This window comes from Canis lupus, chromosome 28 (genome assembly GCF_048164855.1).
Source record: "Canis lupus baileyi chromosome 28, mCanLup2.hap1, whole genome shotgun sequence".
Lineage (NCBI taxonomy): Eukaryota > Metazoa > Chordata > Mammalia > Carnivora > Canidae > Canis > Canis lupus.
In genome coordinates this window covers 14,137,238-14,155,161 of record NC_132865.1, presented here as the reverse complement: position 1 = coordinate 14,155,161, position 17,924 = coordinate 14,137,238, and the positions used below count along the sequence as shown (strand labels likewise).

The following is a 17,924-nucleotide window of genomic DNA, read 5'->3' as shown; positions in this document are numbered from 1 at the left end:
AAAGAACCCCACCACTAGAAAAAGAATGCTTGCCAATCTTGCAATGAATAATTCTGAGTTTTAATTGCTAATTTACTTTTGTTAATTTACAATGGGCAGTAAAATGGTTAAGTGCTGTTCTTATCAATATCTATTCTTTCAAGAAAGTTTGCTGAGAAGTGGAAATACTACCGCTAATCATGAGGTTTTTGTTTGCTCTGGGATTAGTACGGCAAAGAGAGCCAAAGGCCATCTGTAGAATCTGTGTGACATTATATGTTATCCTAATATATCATTAAGTGAAGGCTCTGCTAAATTATTTTAGAAGAAGCTGGTAGAAGTCCCTTACTTAACTTTGCTTTTAAGAAACTGTTTTACAACGTCATACATTTATTATATCTTTATCAAAGCATTTTTATCAAAGCAACAAAGGAGATAGAAGATCTTCATTTTGATGCTATAAATCAGTTGTTAACTTCCTGTTTTCTTCTGAAAAGAAATTATACTTTGCTCTCCATTTTCTCTGCCATCACTAAATTTTCCAATACTCAACTACTACTAGTATTTCCTGCTGTTTAAGACCTGACCTGAGCTTTTCTCTTCACCAGATAAAGCACCAGATTATAGAATATTGTCATGTAGACATATTTTCACTGTTTAAAAAACTGGGCTCTGTGCAAGCAGTGGGAAAGGGGCAATTTCACACCATTAGCTACTTTTGTATTGAGGGTCCAGAGGCCTTTTCCCGTTAGATGGTCATTTTCTTCCTGCTAGAGTCCCTGAAGAGGTGGGCACTCAGTTCCATTTTTAGATATCCATGATTATTTTATACAGAAAATTTATCTTAAAGTAGACCGATTCACCTCCGTGTTCTTTTACCTAGCTGCTTCTATTTTGCCTCCTGGGGCTGTGCTGCGTGATCTCACTCCTCTTCTCTGACTCACGTGCTTCAACTATTTCTTTCTCTTTTTTTTTTGAACAGTGTTTGTTCTTCCAGCAGTTTCTCATGTGCTAGATTTCCTAGATCCTCTCAACCCAGCTCCCGGTGTCCTTCAGGCCTGCTGTCTTTCAGATGACATCTGAAGCATTCAGGGTGGTATGGCCAAAGACTGGCCTGCTGTTTTCCAATAGCAAGCTTTTGGTAATCTGCTCCCAGCTAAGAGTTAGACCTGCCCCTAGCCAGATTACATATAGGTCCAATGCCATGGAGGGATGATGCCCTTATCTACACGTGCTGGATGGGAGGGAGACAGTAACAGGACATGACCCAAGTCTTGTTGTGTGGAATTAAGAGGATCATGTGAAACATTTAGCCCATAACCTGATTGATAGTGAGCATTTACTAAATGTTCCATGTATGTAATTTAAACACAGAATCCCACTTTTATCAACATACTGTGGGAAAGAACTGTCCCCCCGCCCCGAATCCTCAATACTCTGAACGTAGCTCAAATCCATGTTAACTTTTTTCAGCACCCTCATTGTACACGGCTGACTCATACTGAGATAATCAAAACTCCTCAGTCTTTTTTACATGTGCTTCTACTTGACCACATCTTTCTCATCTGTACTTGCAGGGTTTTGTTTGTTTTGCTGTTGTTATTCGTGGTGTGGTTTTTAAAAATTAATCAATTCTAATGTTAAGTGTAACTGATCAACCTATGGAAATCATTTTGGATTTTGTGTATTCACTGTACTTCCTGGCTGAATGGTACTACCGGCAAGTCCAGCTGCTGTTTGCATCCCTGTCACTGAGACTTTACAAGATACAGTGTATTATTTGCCAAAAAGGACAGCTTTATTCCTCACAGCTCTTTGCCCTGGTGGCCTAGGAGCAGATGCAAGCTCCCAGTTAGCTTCAGGTTTTCTGTGGTGGTCTAGGCTTCCATGAATCCTCTCCTGGTTCTCCTCCTTACAAATACCAAATAGTAGCCCATGTGTGTTCTGTGGTGGGCCACTTTTCACATATTGTTTGCTCAGTAAAACTGTGGGTCATGTCAATGCCAATGAACTCTCATGCTCCAGGTTACAATATCAGTTACCAAGTCCTGTGCACTAGGGTTAAATTGAGATTACCCCACTTGCTCTAGGAGCAGAATTCTACAGTTCATTTTAGTTCTGTTTCCATTGAAAAAATTAGTCCTGTATTCTGGTCTCCCTAGATCTTATGGGATTATAGTATCAGTATTTTCCAGCTTTACTGTTCTTCCATAGCCCTGAACAAAGGATGCAAAGTGATCCGTGATGGGTCATAATTTCCAACATAAGCCTACAGCAAAAGTAGCTTGGGTGTCTCAACATTTTCAATTTTCCAAGGTGAAACAATCACTTCTAAAAGTGATTTGTGTATGGAAAATTATATTTTATTATTTATTTACTTACTTAAATTTTTATTGTAAGAAGGCGCCACACCCAAAGTGGAGTTTGAACTCATGACCCTGAGATCAAGAGTCACATGCTGTACCAGCCAGGCACCACCCCCACCCCCACCCCAAAAACTGTTTTTTAAATTATGTGCAATCTGAGACCCAGACTTAGACATGTACCTACTTAACAGAATTCTCCATTGGCTGCCCTGTAAGGCACCTCACACCTAACATCTTTCCACATAAAATGGCACCTCTTCCTCAATGGTCTGTTTTGGTGAGCAGTAGCACCAGAGAGTCGAGGGAGCCAAGCCCGATGTCTTTCCTGCCCTTTCCTGCACTCCAGTCTCCCTGCCCATCCTGTCCTTGTCCCTCTACACTTGGTCATTGAGTTCTATTGAAACAAGTTATCCTTTATCAGTCAAACCACCTCCTCTTCCTCTCTCCCTTGCCATTGCCTGAGGTTATGCCTCTCCCTGTAATAGCTTCCTGGCTCACAGTCTTCCTGACTGTCCTCCTCAGTGGGACAATAAAAATACAGATATGGTCATGAGGTTCTCCAGACCCTTCAAAGCTCCTTTAGCACTTGACACACAAAGCCCACATAATCCAGAGCCTGCAGCCTCATGTCCTGATGTTTTGTCACCTAGAAAGTACAGGTTGAATTGTAGGAAGAGAGGCTGGGACACTGCGCAGAAGCTGATGACTTCACATAAGAACTTAGAAGATGTTCAAAATCATTATCCATCAGGGAGATGTAAATTAAAACCACAAGTGGGTGTTACTACACATCTGTCACAAAGGCTAAAATAAAAAATAGTGACAACACTAAATGCTGATGAGGATGTGGAGAAACTGGATCACTCATACACTGTTGAAGGGTATGTAAAATGGTATAGCCACTCTGGGCAACAGTTTGGCAGCTTCTTAAAGAATAATACTTGCAATCACAAGACAGCAATTTTAGTCTTGGGCATTTATTCTAGAGAAATGAAAACTTATGTTGACACGAAACCTATGCATGACTGTTCATAGCAGCTTCATCTCTAATAGTTCCAAACCAGAAACAGTTCCGATGTCTTTCAATGGATGGTTCATTGGTTAAACAAACTGGGGTACATCCATCATACCATGGAATACTACTTAACAGTGAAGAAGAATAAATGACTGACACACACAAAAACTTGGATGAATCTCCAGAGAATTATACTGTGTAAAAAAGGCCAAATGTGGGATCCCTGGGTGGCGCAGCGGTTTGGCGCCTGCCTTTGGCCCAGGGCGCGATCCTGGAGACCCGGGATCGAATCCCACGTCGGGCTCCCAGTGCATGGAGCCTGCTTCTCCCTCTGCCTGTGTCTCTGCCTCTCTCTCTCTCTGTGACTATCATAAATAAATTAAAAAAAAAAAGGCCAAATGTTACATGTCATATGATGCTCCTTGAGTTAATATTCTTGAAATGAAAAAATTTTAGGAATAAAGAGTAGATTAGTGGTTGCCCAGAGTTAGGGAAGGAGGATAGAGGGAAGAAGGGAGGTGGGTGTGGTTAATAAAAGGGCAACAAGAAGGATCCGCATGATGGAACTCTTCCCTATCTTGACTGTGATGGTGGACATATGTAAGATAAAATTATATAGAATTACAGATATACACACATCACACACACAAGTGAATACAAGTAAAACTGGGGAAATCTGAATAAGGCTGGAGGATTATATCATGTCAGTGTCCTCGTTGTAATATTGTACTATAATTTTGCAAGATGTTACCATTGCATGAAACTGGGCAAAAGGTATAAGGATCTCTGTATTATTTCTTACAACTGCATGTGAGTCTACAATTATCTCAATAAAAATTTCAATTAAAAAACAAGTATCTCTGAAGAGAATGGACTGGAATTGAGGGCAGGAGCAGTTAAAGTGGATGCAGGGAGACTGGTTACGAGGTGACTGCCATGATAACTTGGGTCATTGGGTTACTGGGGGCAGTGCCAATGGACAGGAAGATAACTGGGTTTGATGTGGATTCTAGAATCTAGACTTTTGACTTTTGGAAGGATTTTCCCAGAGAGCTTCCCAAATCCCCAAAATTTGTAAGAACCATTATACTATGTGTAACAATGATGTCAATCTGAATAATGCACACTTAAAAATTTATTAATATTCTTTACTTCTCTTGGCCACAATGATACAAAAACAAGAACAATGCCAAATTATGAGTGGAGTCTGGGCACTGCATTCCCCCTATCTCCTTGTGAGTGGAATCTGGTGCTAAGCCTTCATGCTATGCCTATCCTCACCACTCCAAACATCTACAAACTTGGCGCTGTGCTGGGGACTCCACCCCTTCTCCATCTTTACCTTGAATGACAAAGGAATAAGGAAGATGGCAAGGTCAGGTTTGCTTACTATTTCCCCAGGCATCCCAGAAGTGCACCATCTCACACACGCCATATCTTTTTTCTCACTACCCATGTCTTCTTCCTACCCTGTGCCTGAGATTAAACTCCATTCCTGCAAAATTATATGCTTTCTGCACAGTCCTCTGAGGCATTTTTACAAAAAATGTTAAATTTCTGAATACCGAGGGCTTACTCCATTCCATGTGGAGGGGACAGTGTTTTTCTCTGGTGAGATAAAATGACTTTTATCCAGAAAAGTCTTCAGAGCCATGAATAATAATTTAAGATCTAAACAAGATCCTGGCCCCCAAAGATAGGAGGAAACAATTCAAAGAAAGAGAAGTATAATTCTAAAGCAAATGTAAAAAAGTAAAAAAAAAAAAAAAAAAAAAAAAAAAAAATGATGATAACATAAGGAAGATACAATACTTACCTACATTTATTATAGTCACAATACTAAAAATGAGGAGTACCAAGCTGTGTAGCTGGGAATTATTATAGCTTAGGACTGTTTTTACATCATTGGTTCACAGTGACTTGATTGTTAGAAAAGCATTAGACATCTGGCCCTTAGTTAACTCCAATGTGGCTTTCAAATATCAGGCCAGAAGGAAAGGAGGTGACAAAGTCCAGAATGTTTCTGGTGAAACTAAAAAGGATAGTTCAACTACTGGAGAGTCCAAGAGGCCCCTAGTCCACTGCATTGCCAAAGGGATCAGACACAGAAGACATCAGCTATAGGACAGCTAAGTCCCTAGGAAATCACTGGGAAAGTTTCAAAAGTGTCGAATGATCCATTTCCACAGGCTGACAACTGAGTTACAGCTTTGGGAGATTTAAAACTATAAACAAACTTTAGAAATGAGTCAAGTGCCGGGAGTCTTCAGAGTGGCATTGAATATCACCTCTGAGATGGAGTGGGCAGTTACAGAGCAATCGGGAATGAGAACCCTGTGGAGAATGATTTGAGCTAAAAAAAAAAAAAATAGTAAAATGAAATAAAACTAAAACACAAAGATCATAATAGGTACCTGAGAACACAAGACAAAGCTCTACAAATATATATCTGTTTCATGACAACTCGCTATTTTATCTACTTCTTTACCTCTTGAAAAATGGGCTTATAAATTTTATTTTATTTTAAAGAGATAGCACCCTGCAGTGCAGAGGTCAGGGCCGAGGGAAAAGGAGAGAATCTCAAGTGCAGAGCCCAATGCAGGGGGCTCAGTCTCATGACCCTGAGATCACATCCTGAGCTGAAACAAGAGTTGGATGCCCAACGGACTGAGCCATGTAGCTGTCCCCCCACCAAATGTACTTTTAAAAGGATTTATTTAGTAGCATCCTGTAGTTGAAGCTATGTACACAATATTTTCACTCTTTAGGTATTTTCCTTAAAACTGCTGTTTCTTTCCTATTCCCTTCCTTCCCCCATTTTTCCTTCTAGTTTTTCTTTTTTGTCCAAATACAAAAAAGTCATCTAAATATAACTGAAATTTCTAAACATTTGGTAAAATTTGAAGTAACCTTACTCCTTAAGTCCAAGCTCATAATACTTTCCTTTGTGAAGCCTTCCTCAGAGACCATCAGTTTCCCCCCATGTGTCCCACTCCTTCTTTAGATAGTAAATATTTGCTTCCTCATCTTACCCCCTCCTTTGTTCCCAGTGGAAACTGTTGAGGGAGTTTTTTTCACTTTTGTATCTCTAAGATTACTACAGGACCTGTAACATAGTGGGGTGGGGCACAATAAAAATATGTTGAATAAAAGAGGAATCAAACAAAAGAGGACCTGCTAGGATTGATATTAAATCATTAAAATCATTAGCTCTTCTGATCACATGATATGCAAAGTGACAAAGTTACAGAGGAAGAAGGCATCACTGGTGTCCCTCATCCTACCACCATTTGCATGCCTGCTTCCGGAAAATACTGCAGAATGGCCTTTACCCAGGGTAGCAGTGCTGAGTCTGTATGACTGGGGCATGGTGACCTGTCAAAGATATCCATCTCATTAAGCATCTTGAGCATTTTACGCATTGTCATTAAAAAGAAAAACAAGCTCTTCTCATTGTAGCATGGCAAAAGTAATCACTTTTCCCAAGGTCACTGCTCACAGCTGATAGTTCCTACTGAAATCTATTTGGGGGGGACTTGGCTGGACATGGATATTCAAAACACTAGACACACAAAAGCAAAGAAGTACATAAATATACATACAGACAATCTCAAACTCAGAGAAAATGTATACCTTCAATATAAAAAAACTATTTTTCCTTACCTGTTTGAGAGTAACTGGCTGACATTATGCTCCATTATTCTCCCACACTTTTGTGTGTATTTCCTATAAACAAAAACATTCTCCTATATATAGGAGATATAACCATTTAAATCAGGAAATTAATATTGATACTTTAATATGATTCTTAGGTTCTATTCAAGTTCCTCCAATTATCCTAGAGCATGCATTTTGTAAGAAAAAGAGGCAGTCCTAAATCCAGATCTCGCAAAACAGGTAACGCCTTTAGTTATCATGTCTCCTTAGTTTTGTTGGATCAGGAACAGTTCTTGGTCTTTCCTTGACTATATAAGTATGACACTTGCAATATTCATAGGCCATTTATTTTGCATAACGTTCTTCAGTTTGGATTTGTCTGATGCTTCTTCATGATTAGGTTCCTGTTATACATCTCAGGCAGGAATATCACAGAAGCAATGATGCATTCTCATTTTATCCTATTCAAGTGCCATCGGATTTGTATTTGTACCACTACTGGTGACATTAACTTCAATCACTTGTTTAAGTTCCTGTCTGGTTGGGACTTCTGAGTGGCTCAGTGGCTGAGGGTCTGCCTTTGGCTCACGCCATGTTTCTGGGGTCCTGGAATCAAGTCCCACATCAGACACCCCGCAGGGAACCTGCTTCTCCCTCTACCATTGTATCTGCCTCTCTCTCTGTGTCTCTCATGAATGAATGAATGAATGAATGAGTGAAATCTTAAAAAAAAAAAGTTCCTGTCTGGCTGGCTTCTGCACTGTGAAATTACTTTTAATAAATATTTTGTGAGGAGGTTTTGAGATTATATATCACTCATCAAACTATTAACTTATTTACTATCTTTTTATATCTGTTTGAACTCATGGTTTCCTATTTTATTGAATGCATATAGTCTGGTACTATTATTATTCATTTTCTTGCTGAAATTACCCCACATTTTTCCAGTAGGAGCCCCTTCAAGATGGTTTCTGTGTCATCATTCTTTTTTTTGTCCCCATCATTCTTTGAGCACTTTTTATTTCAGGTTTTAGAAGAGGTTCTGAGCTCAACTTGTACTTTCTTTCCCTCAGTACCGAAGTCAACTAAGATCCGAATGCTAGATATTCTCAATGCCACTGGGGTGCCATTTGTCCCTTTCAGTGGACAAAACTAGGAATATATGTATTTGAATACCTCTCCTTTCTTTCTCTCTCATCTGTCCATTGAAAACCATGAGTTCACATCCCAATCTTCAATTCCAGCCCAACACCATTGTCCTTAGTATTTTCTTACTTGATCAATCAATGTAATGTTTCCTTTGTAGCTAACACAACTACTGCCATCCATGTGAATGTCCTCTTCATCACCCCCCAAACCAGACAGCTCCTTCACATGGACACACTTCACATGGACTTCACATGGACTCACCTTGCTCTGACACCCCACCTGGGCCACCATGAATCTACTCATGCACCCACACCATGCACGACCTTACTCCATCCCACCTAATAGCTTTTGGACCAAATTGAACATGGCTCAATTCCTAGTCTCTGGGCTGGGCTGTGTCTGTGACGTCCTGCTTTCTAGATATGCATCTTAATATAAACTATGGCTCCCATCATGCCCACTGCTCTAAGTTTTCCTCTTTCTGGTCCATAGACATTTAAATCTTGTTTTGGGCACTGTTATATCCGCATAGATTTCTCTTTTGTACTTTATGTAGTAATGTTGCTGTCTATTTGGAATACAGAAAACTGGACAGAATCTGGGAAGAGTTAAGAAAAGAGAGTTTTGGGTAGCCCAGGTGGCTCAGTGGTTTAGTGCCGCCTTCAGCCCAGGGCCTGATCCTGGAGACCTGGGATCGAGTTCCACGTCAGGCTCCCTCCATGGAGCCTGCTTCTCTCTCTGCCCGTGTCTCTGCCTCTCCCTCTCTCTGTGTCTCTCATGAATAGATAAATAAAATGTTAAAAAAAAAAAAAAAGAAATGAGAGTTTCTGTATCTTCAAACAGGATGATAATATAGGTAGAAGGGGTCATAAAAAGTTAAAGTGCCAAAATCCTTTTAAGAAACAGTGGGAGTTTGATTCCTTTGTTGTAATTTTTATTATTAAGATAATAAAGTCTGTGGGAAAGAGAGGCTGCTGCTGAGGGGCTCCCTGGGTCTGGCCCTCAGCTTTGCAGGATGGTGCACCCAGAGCAGATGGGCTCTCAGAACCCACACTGATCCAACTCCAGTGGCTTCACTGTGATGCTGACGAAGGTAAAACTTCAGGCCCACTTGCCTGTGCTCGTCCCTTTCAACACCCTGGAAGCAGTTTCATTATTTGTCATTTTGTATTATTTTTCTCAAAGAGAGCCCCTCCTAATTCCAGAAATGTTTACAATTCTGGATCTGTCCCTCACAAATTCAGGATCTGTCCCTGCCAGGAATTTATGGTTAAATTAGAGTGCAAATTTCCAATGAAGGAAGGAAATTTTCTAGAGAGCATTCCAGTTATCAGTGGGTAGAGGTGTTAGGAGGCTGAATAAATCTTCAGAAGGTTGCTTAGGAAGCCAAGAGAGATGAGTGGTCTCAGGAGTTAGTTTATGCAGACCATGCAAATTTCAAAGCCATCCTCACCCACCTACAGAGTATGTCCATAATTCCTGTGTGGTCGGGGTGCCTGGGTGGCTCAGTGGGTTAAGCATTAGATGCTTGATTTTGGTTCAGGTTATGATCTCAGGGTGCTGAGATAGAACCCTGTATCAGGCTCCACCCCAGAAAGAACAGAGCAGAACAGAAAAGAAAGGAAAGAAAAGAAAAAAAAAAAAGAAAGATGATTCCTGTGTAGTCAGTTCAGTATCTCTTGACTAGCTCCTTCCAAAAGAATATTTGATTAATTTTGTCCAAAATCTTACTTAATGGCTTTTCCTTTCTTTAGGATTTCATAATATCACCTCCTGCCAGTTCTCAATTAACATATTCTTTCTTTGTTCGGGTGTAGTATAATGGATTAGGTAACAGCTTTCATGACTCCTCTACCCTGCTCCCTCCTTGATAAAAATCTGACTATTCCTAATCCTTTCCACTTCATATATCATCTCCTAGGGTGGGTTAATCCTATCACCCAGTCTACAGATTTGCTGTTTCCAGTTTAGTTCTCTGAAGGCCATCTTGTAGGGTCATTAAATCTTGCATTAAATCTTGAAACTCTAGGCACAATTTGAAATTAAAAAATGTTAAATAACTTAAAAATTGAGGGAAATTCTTATAGAAGGTAGAGATGTAGAAAGTTTCTCCCCTTATTTTTACTGGGGAAAGCTTCTAGAAGGCCTCAAATCTAGAAGAGGCACTTATATTATACAGACAGCAAGAGCAGAATACCCACAAACAAGCAGAAGACACATTTTTAAAAATATTTTTGTTAATTTTTATTTATTTATGATAGTCACGCAGAGAGAGAGAGAGAGGCAGAGACATAGGCAGAGGGAGAAGCAGGCTCCATGCACCGGGAGCCCGATGTGGGATTCGATCTCGGGTCTCCAGGATCGCGCCTCGGGCCAAAGGCAGGTGCTAAACCGCTGCGCCACCCAGGGTTCCCAGAAGATACATTTTGTACTTTTTTTAGGACACTCCTCAAGTGCTATGGATTAATCCCACAGCAGACAACCACTGCTTTTAGATACACAGCACATATGCACATAGCAGTGTACATAAAGCAGTAACAGTAGATGTCCTTTCAAACAGTTTAAATGTAACTAAAGAGTAAAACATACAGGGGCATCTAGGTGGTTCAGTCAGTTAAACATCTGCCTTCAGCTCAGGTTATGATCCCAGGGTCATAAAATGGAAGTCCTGCATCAGGTTCCTTGCTCAGCAGGTAGTCTGTTTCTCCCTTTCCCTGCTGCTCCCCTGGCTTGTGCTCTCTCTCTCTCAAATAAGCAAATAAAATCTTAAAAAAAAAAAAAAAAAGTAAAACATACAAATGATTCTAAAGTTATTTTCAAATTATCAGTAATTATAAACAATTACTTAAGATAACCCAAAGAAATGAAGCCTGAAAGAAATTAATAATAAAAACAACAACGATGATGATGGCTGTCATTTACTGAAGTCCTACTATGAGATACCACCTATGGTGGTATTCTTAATATCTACATTTTACAGATGAATAAACTGAGGTTCAGAGAGGTCTGTCCAAGATAATTGGCTACTAAAAAGGAAAATTTTTCCTCCACATGGGCTGGGCAAGGATTGGGGGGGAAAAGCAATCCAGGGGAAAGGAAGTGAACAAAGGCACTCAAGGACTATCAGGCTGATTTATTTGGAGGGCAGAACTAAAGTGTTAAGTAGGAGGTAGTAGAAGGGCAAGGGAAGGAGTCAGCTGGCAGCTGAGAGGAAGAGGGGGCTGAAAGGTTCTCATAAATTTACCCTTTGGAGCTGATGCAAGAAGCATACACAAATCAACCAGGGGGAGCAGTTCTTTTCTCAAACAGAATTTTGCAGACCTGGAATCTAAAAACCTGGTGGGAAATGGGACAGTCTTTGCACCAGTAGTGTCATTAAAGAACAGTCGACATTGAAGAGTATTTACACATTATCTAAGAGGTGCCTAGATAAACAATAAACAAAGATATTAGCCAGAGAGTAACAGTTTGGTGTAAGTGCTATGAATGCAACAAACAGGGTGACAACAGCGTAGCTGGGGTAGGGGAACCAACTTTAGATAAGGAGATGCTGGCCAATGTACCTTTCAGCCACTCCTGTTCACACAAATAGCAAATATTAATGAATCTCAGTAACTTTTTCTGAAATACTTAAAAATAAAATACATATATACAAAATGTACTTCATGTATACACACACACACACACACACACATATTTTTAATTACACGAAACTACAAAGTTCTCTCATATTTTTACAAGAAGTGTTCCCTCTTGTAAAACTAGCTATAAGGAATGTGCCCTTGAAAAGCATCAAAAAGAATATAAACTGAATTCAAACTCTATGATTTCATAGGGAAGTTTCCAATTAGAAGGAAATATTTGGAACACATTTTGAAAGACTTAGAGAATGGTGGTGTTATAAAGGCAATGTTTTCATTTCAAAATACAAACAGTTTGAAAACTGCTGGTTTCACTGCAACATTTGTTAGTAAAGTCTGTGCTGTTAAAGATGATCCCAGGAGGTCTCTGAAATTCCTACTAAGTCCAAGAAATGCAAGTGCCCTTGCAGCATGTAACTTAAAGGAAGTTGGTTTCCTAAAAGTGGAACACCCTCAGATGTACGTCAGATGCCCCATGCTCAGAGAGGATCATGGATGTGAAAATTACAAATGAATCAACAAGATTCACTCAGTCTGATAATGGACACCCAGGACTCCAAGATGGTGTCATTCACATCAGTGAAGGAGAAGAAGCTCATGGAGGTCAAACTAGGAGAACATCCAACCTGGATTCTGATGTGGGATTTTACCCCAAAGGCACTGCTGGAGTGTTTCAAAGAGGTTACTACTGGTGTTACATCAAGTATGTCAATGTGAAGAAATGGGGTGTCGCTGGGACTTTTATGGTGCTGGCAGCTTAAGTGCTTTTCAACTACTGTCATTGCTATAGGGAACTCAGACATGAGTGGCTAGGCAAGTACCACTGAAGAGGTCCCATTGTGGAGGCAGATTCTGCACTCCTGACCATGATCTTTGCCTGGCACCCATGAATCCTTTCATATTCTATTTTAGAATTAACACTCAATCTTTCTTTCATTAAAATATTAATACTAACCTAATAATGACAACAGAAAAAAAAATAATGCAGCAGAGGTGGCTATACTATGGAGCTAAAGTAGTTTAAGCTTTGGAATCTACCCTCCCCCAACCCCACATTTGCATGCCCTATAAGGGGCCCTAGCAATATATTTCTCAAGATCTTATGTTTTTGAAAATTTAGAGAAAAATTTCAATTTTATTTCTTAAAGAGGGGCTCTTATATTGTATAAACTTCAGGCTCTAAACCTTGGATCCTCCTGATTGAATGCCTACCTTGTACCACACACTACACTCAGTGGTGGAGATATAGAGATGAACAAGGCACACTCCCTCCTGGGGAGAAGCTTGGTGTAAAACAGAAACAAGAAAAATAGTTGCAATGGGATACCTGCTTGGTTGTGGATTGTGCAATGGGAACAGAGGCCCAAGGGATGCTCTTTTGTTGTTATTATTCATTGAAAATTTAAACTTATTGAATTTCTTTTCTTAAATGATGAGTGTCCATTACGTAAGTCCAATAATAAAGAAATGTAGGAAGAAACAGTTAATAATCTCTGTAGAAATCCTTATTACCCTCAAGGCCCAATGAAATGCCACCTATGTCACAAAGCTGTTCACTCTAGGCTATTTTAGATACTTATGACATTTTGTAGCATTTATATGACTCTCAGAGTCACACAGAAACTTGGGACAGTCAGGAGAGCTGAAAGCACCAAAGGTATTCAGGTAAGCCCTAAGGTTCACGTAAAAGAATGTACATAGAGATCAGCATGGAAAAAGAAGGGCAGGAGCGTGGGCCTTGACGTTCCAGGAAAGGTATTCTAGACTCTATTCCAGGTGAGTTATCGGCAGAATATTATTATAAATAAGCACTGCTTTTAGAATGGCAGTTGTGCATGGAGCTGGGTTGATGGAGTGGAGATGGGAGGCGCTGACAGAGCAGTTAGGAATGAGATGCCCTAGAGTCTGGTCCAGGTAGCAGCAGCAGGATGAAAAGTAAGGAAAGGGGTTCATACACATAGGGGGAGAATCAGAACTTCAAAACTGACTTGGATGTGATAATGGGAGGCATAATAAGGAGCCTCACATTACTCTGAGGTTTGGTGGAGAATCAATAGTGGTAAAAATTAATAAGAACTCAAGAGGAAGACTGTCTGGTTTTGGGAGGAAGGTGGTGAGCTTGAGCTTGGTTTCATTACTTCTAAGATACCAGCAGGTTAAAAAAGTAGAAATGTCTTTGCTACTCAAAGTAAAGTGTGGTCCATTGAGCAACAGCATCAGGACGTCCTATGAATTTATTAAATAAGCAGTGCTTCAGGCCGCAGACCTGCTGAAATTTAATCTGCACTGTAAATCTGCACCTGCAAAGTCCTGGGATCTGACTTGGCTCCAAACTGCTGAGGAAATCAACCAACTTCCTCTCCTCTGGAGGTTAAAACTTCTAAAATTTAGGGCCTGTTCTGTAGATGTGGTTGGTACAAAGGAACTGCAGAAAAAATAGATTTGTAAAGTGGTGTGGGACCCTTTAAAAACTTCTTCCTATAAAGTATACCAAAGCCAAACAAACACCTGTGGACCATGTGTACAGCTGTCACGGCCAGCTGACTCATCTACCCATCCGCCTGTTGCATCACACATTTTCCTCTGTATTTAAGAGCAGTGATAGTAACATCAAAGAGAAAATAACTTACAGGGTAAGTTTGAGTAAACCTGTCATATTACAAGAATTTGGGTACAAACAATAAGTGAGAATTGGAGTATAACGCTATAATTATTTAATCAGTATCTTGCTCTCCAAAACTCCTTATAAATACTGATGTTTTGTTAATCACATATTTCATTTCCCCAAGTTCACTAAAAGACAGACACTGGTAAGAAATCACCTACCAATCTCACCAGAAAAAATAAACTATAACATTTTCTAATATCCAGTTTATACAAATGCTTAAAAAAATCCTTTTTTCTTTTCATCTTCTCTGCTAACTGGAAGAGTATTTATATAATAATGCAATACTACCCTTTAAACTTGGAACATGATCTGATGTGTCAGTTGACTGTCTTAGTAATAGGTTTTTAGGGAAAATTGACCCTAAATAAAATCATGCATGTAACAGCATTGTGTCACAAGTAAAGACCACATCACACAGTATGCTACTATATTACCATTAGATAGACTAGTGACCTAATGACTCAATTATTCTGAGCACCTATCATATGCCAGGAATTTGGTCAGACACTTTACACATATAAACCCTTTAGAGACACCTTAAAATTGCACAGATTTCTTGGATGTTCATATTTGCCTGAAATCCTCAACAAAAGATTTCAGGGGAACAAATTAAAAGTGACCCTCATTTGTTGAATGTGCAAAGACAATATGTTTACCAACAGTGTGAATTTTATAAGAGGCTGCAAATGAAATGTCACTGTTCCATGGGCATGGACTGCTTCAATCAGTATCAGAACTATTAGGACAAACATAAGACACTGCCGTCTGATATCAAATTGGCATTTAGCAATCAATTATTGGCCAAATATTGGACTTTCATATGGTTCGGCTTATACTATAACTAGGTAATTTCTTTTGGGCCAACCCGTGCTGTAAGTAGATGACAAAACAGGAAGTGAAGCACAGGGCATACATCTAAGATTGTTTTCTTTCATGCGGTTGATTTTCAAAATAGAGCCATCTCTCTAATGCTACTGCTACACAGACTCTTAGTGACAACTCTGAAACTTGACTGCCAAGAAAGAACTGAAATTTCATGATGAGGCACTGGTTAGAGTGCCCTTGTCTGATAACTGCTCCATCATCAGAGAAAAATTGACAGATAGTGTGACAGGGTAGAAAACATCCCCACAGGGGGAAAAAAAAACATTTCTTGTTTGTTTCTTTAGCTGACTGAAAATGTACATGTTACTTTTCAGCTTGCTGATTATACCTTCTATGAATTGAAACTCCAAAAATCTAAAATGCAAAGACCTAAGGGTAAATGGTTATCTCATTGTTTAAAATCTGTTGCCAAAAGAGCTGACTTGACACAAATAAGCTAGCTATGTTTATTTTCAAGATGTCTTATTTCATGTAATCAAATACTGAATGCATGGCCAACTCATGCCTCTGACCTTAGGGCTAATGTTGTATCATGGCAAGATAATGGGATAAACACGTTTCCCAACAGTTATAGGGAAAAAATATATTGTTATCTGGGAGGGTTTGTTTTTTTTTTTACATTTAAAATGATTTTATAAAACCTTAAATGGTCAGTCAAGGGCCAGCAGACTCAGATAAAACATATTTAACTCACCAATTGCAAAATCCTCCAAGTGGATGATTTCCAAGTTGAAAAAAAAATAAAGAAAAACAGGAAATCAAAAATGGGTGACATGGGGGGAGGGGAATGGGCAAAATGGGTAAAAGGAAGTGAGATACACAGGCTTCCAGTTATGGAATGAATAGGTCACAAGGATAAAAGGTACAGCATAGGGAATATAGTCCGTAGTATTGTAATAGCATCGTATGGTGACAGATGATAGCTCTACTTGCGGTGAGCATAGTATAATACACCTGAAACTAGAGTAACATTGTGTGTCAATATACTAAAAAAACTATACTGTGGTTATATTAGTATAAGACATGAAATATAGCATAGTACCAGACATAAAATAAACATTCAAAAATGTTAACAGCTATTACTATTACTACTAATATCATCATTACTATTACTTCAACTATTATTATATGTGCAGAAATATCTTTGAAATAAAGTTCATTTTATTTTATTTTTTTTATATAAGGTATTAATCTGGTTTCAGATTTCTTTAGTCAGGTCCAGAGAGTAAAGATGCTTTTTTTTCTGCAAGAAATTATAAAATTAATTATGCATGCAACACATTACCTTGTATGTTACGGTAGTCATTTTTCATAGCAGAATTTATACAAAATTAGAATCTGAAAACCTGGATTTGAGCATGGGCTCTGTCACTAGTGCTAACCAACGAGAAGTTGCTTAAAGACCATGAGCCTTCGTTTCCTTATCCACAAAACAGTGGCAGCCTGTAGCAACAATAATAGCTAACTTTGAGAGTATGGTGCTTCTTTATTGCCAGGGACTTTTCTAAGAATTTTACATACATTAACTCAGTTACTAATACTTCATCTAACGTCTAGCATTAACTTAGTAAAAAGGGAGATTGTGCTGGTCAATCTCCATTTGCCCTCCACCACTTGCCCTGCCCTGTCAGAAAGCAGACCCCTGCAGATCAGTCACCGGGGCTCCACTGGACTCCACTGACACCAGATTTTCAGTTCAGACAGGGAGAGGCATCAGGAAGTGATCAGAGGCTGGGAAGAGGGAAAGGCTGAGGTATTTCTTCTCCATTTCCTTCTTGATTTAGCAACTCTATTTTGTGTATGTTGTGGTACACAGAGGTGGGAGGGGAGGCATTCTCCAGGCCTAAGTCTCCAGCCTGACAGCCTCTTTTCCATGCCTCCTCTTCTCACTGGGCTGAGTAAAGGCCATGTTCTTCTTCAGCCTCTTAGACCCCTTGGTCATGATTTTCTGCTGTTGCCAGTCTTCTGATACTCCAACATCCCTCTTTTGTTTCCTTAAATCCCTTCCCACATCACTGTAAGGAGTCTTTCATTAAAGTGTTTTGATTTGAACCCTGTGAGTGGAATGCTCTTTCTTGCTGGGACCCAGACTCTTAGCAGGATTTACTATTTTAGCATTTCAGTCAACTACTTATTATGTAGTATAGGAGTATCTTAAACAACATTTTGTTTTGTTTCATTTCACTTTTAATGAATTGGTGTGTTAGGAAATATACTCTTTGATTTCAATTGTTTTAAAAAAACTAAAAGTTTTGTTTCTAATTTGAACCAGCTCAATTTTTTTTTTTTTTTTTTTTTTTTTTTGTTAAACAAACAAATCTCTTTCATTTGGTTCAGAATTGAGGAAAAGGTTTAAGGGTATCTGGGATTTAATTTAGTTCTGAAGTTCAACAAATTAGTCTGGTACATCCAGTTAGTGGTTCATACTTTGGTCTGGTTCAGGTTCAAGCATAAAACCCTGAAATACTGGAAAAGGTGAGTTGAATTAATTGGTTTCTCTGAGTTGGGGGCTAATGCACACTCTAATTATGTGAATGAATTCCTACAGTGGTCGAAACTCAAGG

The 17,924-nt window shown here is 39.3% G+C and overlaps 1 long non-coding RNA gene and 2 pseudogenes across 8 annotated transcripts in view; 1 reads left to right on the top strand and 2 right to left on the bottom strand.

The window, feature by feature from the left end:
* LOC140620212 (small ribosomal subunit protein uS13-like) overlaps nt 1–7,063 on the bottom strand; it is a 69,273-nt pseudogene extending 62,210 nt beyond the window's left edge.
* Nucleotides 1–17,924, bottom strand: part of LOC140620213 (uncharacterized) — a 179,580-nt gene that overhangs the window by 116,280 nt on the left and 45,376 nt on the right. The gene's annotated exons all lie outside the window — the stretch shown is intronic.
* On the top strand, nt 12,348–12,634 carry LOC140619890 (ATP synthase subunit f, mitochondrial pseudogene; annotated as a pseudogene).